The sequence below is a fragment of the Nerophis ophidion genome, linkage group LG17 (assembly GCF_033978795.1).
Source record: "Nerophis ophidion isolate RoL-2023_Sa linkage group LG17, RoL_Noph_v1.0, whole genome shotgun sequence".
In the NCBI taxonomy this organism is placed as follows: Eukaryota; Metazoa; Chordata; class Actinopteri; order Syngnathiformes; family Syngnathidae; genus Nerophis; species Nerophis ophidion.
The window spans coordinates 11,669,482-11,675,481 of NC_084627.1; the positions used below are offsets into that span (position 1 = coordinate 11,669,482).

At 43.0% G+C, this 6,000-nt stretch overlaps 1 protein-coding gene across 1 annotated transcript in view; it reads right to left on the reverse strand.

Moving 5' to 3' along the window:
* Positions 1 to 1,979, reverse strand: part of gmcl1 (germ cell-less, spermatogenesis associated) — a 33,453-nt gene extending 31,474 nt beyond the window's left edge. The window contains exon 1 of the mRNA XM_061876284.1: positions 1,664 to 1,979. The gene's annotated coding sequence lies outside the window, so the exon portion shown is untranslated. The remainder of the gene's footprint in view (positions 1 to 1,663) is intronic.
* Positions 1,980 to 6,000: the final 4,021 nt, after the last annotated feature.

The following is a 6,000-nucleotide window of genomic DNA, read 5'->3' on the forward strand; positions in this document are numbered from 1 at the left end:
GCAGCCCTTTGAGACACTAGTGATTTACGGCTATATAAGTAAACATTGATTGATAGTGATTCCCAAAGCCCAAAAAAAGTCTGCGGGCTATAGAGCGTTTTCATTTCGGGCTCCAGTACTCTGGAATGCCCTCCCGGTAACAGTTCGAGATGCCACCTCAGTAGAAGCATTTAAGTCTCACCTTAAAACTCATTTGTATACTCTAGCCTTTAAATAGACTCCCTTTTTAGACCAGTTGATCTGCCGTTTCTTTTCTTTTTCTCCTATGTCCCACTCTCCCCTTGTGGAGGGGGTCCGGTCCGATCCGGTGGCCATGTACTGCTTGCCTGTGTATCGGCTGGGGACATCTCCGCGCTGGTGATCCGCCTCCGCTTGGGATGTTTTCCTGCAGGCTCCGCTGTGAACGGCACTCTCGCTGCTGTGTCGGATCCGCTTTGGACTGGACTCTCGCGACTGTGTTGGATCCATTATGGATTGAACTTTTCACAGTATCATGTTAGACCCGCTCGACATCCATTGCTTTCCTCCTCTCCAAGGTTCTCATAGTCATCATTGTCACCGACGTCCCACTGGGTGTGAGTTTTTCCTTGCCCTTATGTGGGCCTACCGGGGATGTCGTAGTGGTTTGTGCAGCCCTTTGAGACACTAGTGATTTAGGGCTATATAAGTAAACATTGATTGATTGATTGTGATTCCCAAAGCCCAAAAAGTCTGCGGGCTATAGAGCGTTTTCATTTCGGGCTCCAGTACTCTGGAATGCCCTCCCGGTAACAGTTCGAGATGCCACCTCAGTAGAAGCATTTAAGTCTCACCTTAAAACTCATTTGTATACTCTAGCCTTTAAATAGACTCCCTTTTTAGACCAGTTGATCTGCCGTTTCTTTTCTTTTTCTCCTATGTCCCACTCTCCCTTGTGGAGGAGGGTCCGGTCCGATCCGGTGGCCATGTACTGCTCGCCTGTGTATCGGCTGGGGACATCTCTGCGCTGCTGATCCGCCTCCGCTTGGGATGGTTTCCTGCTGGCTCCGCTGTGAACGGGACTCTCGCTGCTGTGTCGGATCCGCTTTGGACTGGACTCTCGCGACTGTGTTGGATCCATTATGGATTGAACTTTCACAGTATCATGTTAGACCCGCTCGACATCCATTGCTTTCCTCCTCTCCAAGGTTCTCATAGTCATCATTGTCACCGACGTCCCACTGGGTGTGAGTTTTCCTTGCCCTTATGTGGGCCTACCGGGGACGTCGTAGTGGTTTGTGCAGCCCTTTGAGACACTAGTGATTTAGGGCTATATAAGTAAACATTGATTGATATATATATATGTACATAAATATATTCAAGAAATACTTAATTTCAGTGAGATCTAGAACCAATCTCCCTAATTTGGAGGTCTCAAGGTTGGCAAGTATGATTTATGCATAGAAAAAGAAAAACGTGTTCTTGTCGATGGACAAAAATCAAAAAAAGTGGGACTTGGACAAGCGAACTAAACTAATGTTGAGTAGGACATGACATAAGGATTATTTTGGTTAATAGTGAGGCATGTCATAAGTGTGCTAGTAGTGCACAACATACATGACGTCCAGCTCTCCTTTACAGTAACCGCACACCAATATAACATCCAATATGTTTTAATTGCAGATAAAGTAAAAAATCAAGTTACCTTGTGAGGAGCAGAGAGGTCGACTTGTTGACTTTTAGCAGCAAACGACGTCTGTTTATCTCGCTGGAGATGCTAGTTAGCGAGCTATGTGAGGTAACACAATTATTTCACCTACAAATCAAAACAAAGCCTCCAAAAGACACCAGCATTGGGACGCCGCGTCTTCACAAAACCGGACAACGCAGTTACATGTTGTTCACGCAGGAGAAGAAAAAAAAGTCCAATTCCCAAAGTGGAAAAGCTGACTATCATTTGCTTTTGTGTTGTTTTTTTCTTCTTCTTCGCTCTCAATTTGGCCGCGTCACGGAAGAGAGTCGGGCTCAACAGCGCCACTACTGTCACAACATTGAATTACTACTTTTATCTGTATACTCAAGACCTGGGGTAGGGAACCTATGGCTCTAGACCAGGGGTGCCCGTTACGTCGATCGCGAGCTACCAGTCGACCGCGGGGGGTGTGTCAGTCGATCTCCAGCCAGGCTTTTAAAAAAAATAGACCTAAAAATTAGTGATCATCAATCTTCACCAAGACGTCACTTAAATGACATTCACGGTACCGGAGGGTCTTGTGAGATGACGCTGGCTGCTGCAAGATCATTATTATGAAAATATGACAGAGAGGAAGGCGAGAAACACTTTTTATTTCAACAGACTCTCGTCAAAACTCTAAAGGCCGACTGCACATTTCCTATCTTCACAATAAAAGCCCTGCTTCATGCTGCCTGCGCTAACTAAATACAGAGTCTCGGAAAACTGGCGTGCACAAGCGATCCCTCAGAAAGCTGGCGTGCACATCACTTGTGCACGCCAGCTTTCCGAGACTCTTATTTTGTTAGCGCAGGCAGCATGAAGCAGGGCTTTTATTGTGAAGATAGGAAATGTGCAGTCGGCCTTTAGAGTTTTGACGGAAGGGACGGCACGAAAGTCTGTTGAAATAAAAAGTGTTTCTCGCCTTCCTCTCTGTCATTTTTTCATAATAATGAACTGGCAGCAGCCAGCGTCATCTCACAAGACCCTCGGGTGCCGTGAATGTCAATCAAGCAAGCTACGGAATTTGCCGCCAATGTTTTTCTTGTAAAGTGTATGGAAGCTGGATGAATTAGATGCCAAAAACCAACCACTTTCATGTGGTATTGTACGGAAAGGACAACTTTTTTTCTCCTCCATTTGAAAATGTGGGCGTTATCATCATTACTGTCTGATTCCAATCAATGCAAGTCATCAGAATCAGGTAATACACCAACTTATATTCTTGTCTTTGTGAAAGAAAGACATCTATATGTGTTACACATGCTTGTATTATCATTAAACACAATTAACTTGTTTACAAAAATGTCTCTTTCATAAATAAATAAATATAAATGATATATATAAATGAGGTAGATCCCCTCGAGTTGGTCAATTGAAAAGTAGCTCGCCTGCAGAAAAAGTGTGGGCACCCCTGCTCTAGAGCCAGACGTGGCTCTTTTGATGACCGCATCTGGCTCTTTGATAAATCTGAGCTGACGTTGCTTAACACGATAAGTAATGAATAATTCCACTTGTAATCACAGTGTTAAAAATAATCTTCAAAATATAAATTAATCTCATGCATTTTTAATCCGTCCATCCGTTTTCTACCGCACCTGTTCAAGAAGTTGCGTCAATGGTAAGAAGTTATTTATTTATTATTGGTTAGTGTGGGGCTTGCCCTCCTGTGGGTTCTTCAGACCCCCAAGCACCGACATGAGAGCCTGTTTCAGGGTTACAATATTTATTTATTTTTCAATAAGTCTCTCAGTTGTTTTCCAGCAATTGTATTGCCAGCCCCAACCCCATCACTCCTCCTGGTTGCTGCTTATGACAGAGCGACAGGTGATTAGATAACAAGGCCCAGGTGGGCCATCTACGCACCTGTCGCTGCAGGCCCGCAGGCCACGCCCCTCCACAGTTAGCTTCAGAATAACAATGTTATTACAAAGAATAAGAGACCTATTATACTCTAGAAATGTGGGTTTTACTTCAAAATGCACGCGTTTAGTTGTGTTCAGTGTTAAAAAAAATATTATATGGCTCTTACGGAAATATTTTTCAAAATATTTGGCTTTTTGGCTCTCTCAGCCAAAAAGGTTCCCGACCCCCGCTCTAGACCAGTGGTTCTCAAATGGGGGTACGTGTACCCCTGGGGGTACTTGAAGGTATGCTAAGGGGTACGTGAGATTTTTAAAAAATATTCTAAAAATAGCAACAATTAAAAAATCCTTTATAAATATATTTATTGAATAATACTTCAACAAAATATGGATGTAAGTTCATAAAGTGTGAAAAGAAATGCAACAATGCAATATTCAGTGTTGATGGCTAGATTTTTTGTGGACATGTTCCATAAATATTGATGTTAAAGATTTTTTTTTGTGTGAAGAAATGTTTAGAATTAAGTTCATGAATCCAGATGGATCTCTATTACAATCCTCAAAGAGGGCACTTTAAGTTGATGATTACTTGTATGTGTAGAAATCTTTATTTATAATTGAATCACTTGTTTATTTTTCAACAAGATTTTAGTTATTTTTATATATTTTTTTCCAAATAGTTCAAGAAAGACCACTACAAATGAGCAATATTTTTCACTGTTATACAATTTAATGAATCAGAAACTGATGACATAGTGCTGTATTTTACCTCTTTATCTCTTTTTTTTTTCAACCAAAAATGCATTGTTCTGATTAGGGGGTACTTGAATTAAAAAAAATGTTCACAGGGGGTACATCACTGAAAAAAGGTTGAGAACCACTGCTCTAGTCCACTGCTCTAGTCCAGTGGTTCTCAACCTTTTTTCAGTGATGTACCCCCTGTGAACATTTTTTTAATTCAAGTACCCCCTAATCAGAACAATGTATTTTCGGTTGAAAAAAACTGATAAAGAAGTAAAATACAGCACTATGTCAAATATTGCTAAATAACTAAAAACGTGTTAAAAAAGAAACAAGTGATTCAATTATAAATACAGATTTCTACACATAGAAGGAGTGAAGTGAAGTGAATTAGATTTACATAGCGCTTTTCTCTAGTGACCCAAAGCACTTTACGTTGTGAAATCAATCCCATCCATCCATCCATCTTCTTCCGCTTATCCGAGGTCGGGTCGCGGGGGCAGCAGCCTAAGCAGGGAAGCCCAGACTTCCCTCTCTCCAGCCACTTCGTCTAGCTCTTCCCGGGCCAGCCGGGAGACATAGTCTTCCCAACGTGTCCTGGGTCTTCCCCGTGGCCTCCTACTGGTTGGACGTGCCCTAAACACCTCCCTAGGGAGGCGTTCGGGTGGCATCCTGACCAGATGCCTGAACCACCTCATCTGGCTCCTCTCGATGTGGAGGAGCAGCGGCTTTACTTTGAGTTCCTCCCGGATGACAGAGCTTCTCACCCTATCTCTAAGGGAGAGACCCGCCACACGGCGGAGGAAACTCATTCCGGCCGCTTGGACCCGTGATCTTATCCTTTCGGTCATGACCCAAAGCTCATGACCATAGGTGAGGATGGGAACGTAGATCGACCGGTAAATTGAGAGCTTTGCCTTCCGGCTCAGCTCCTTCTTCACCACAACGGATCGGTACAACGTCCGCATTACTGAAGACGCCGCACCGATCCGCCTGTCGATCTCACGATCCACTCCTCCCCCAATCGTGAACAAGACTCCTAGGTACTTGAACTCCTCCACTTGGGGCAGGGTCTCCTCCCCAACCCGGAGATGGCACTCCACCCTTTTCCGGGAGAGAACAATCAATCAATCTATCTATCAATGTTTATTTATATAGCCCTAAATCACAAGTTTCTCAAAGGGCTGCACAAACCACAACGACATCCTCAGTACAGAGCCCACATAAAGGCAAGGAAAAACACACCGCAGTGGAACGTCGGTGACAGTGACTATGAGAAACCTTGGAGAGGACCACATATGTGGGCAACCCCTCATTATCTAAGTTACATTTAAACCACTGTGGGTGGCACTGGGAGAAGGTGGGTTAAGTGTCTTACCTAAGGACACAACAGCATTAACTAGGATGGCAAAAGCGGGAATCGAACCTGGAACCCTCAAGTTGCTGGCATGGCCACCAGAGCTATACTGCCCGGGTACTTAAAGTGCCCTCTTTGGGGATTGTAATAAAGATCCATGTGATTTCATGAACTTAATTCTAAACATTTCTTCACAAAAAAAGAAATCTTTAACATCAATATTTATGGAACATGTCCACAAAAAAAAATCTAGCTGCCAACATAATATTGTATTGTTGCATTTCTTTTTACAGTTTATGAACTTACATTCATATTTTGTTGAAGTATTGTTCAAAAAATATTTATAA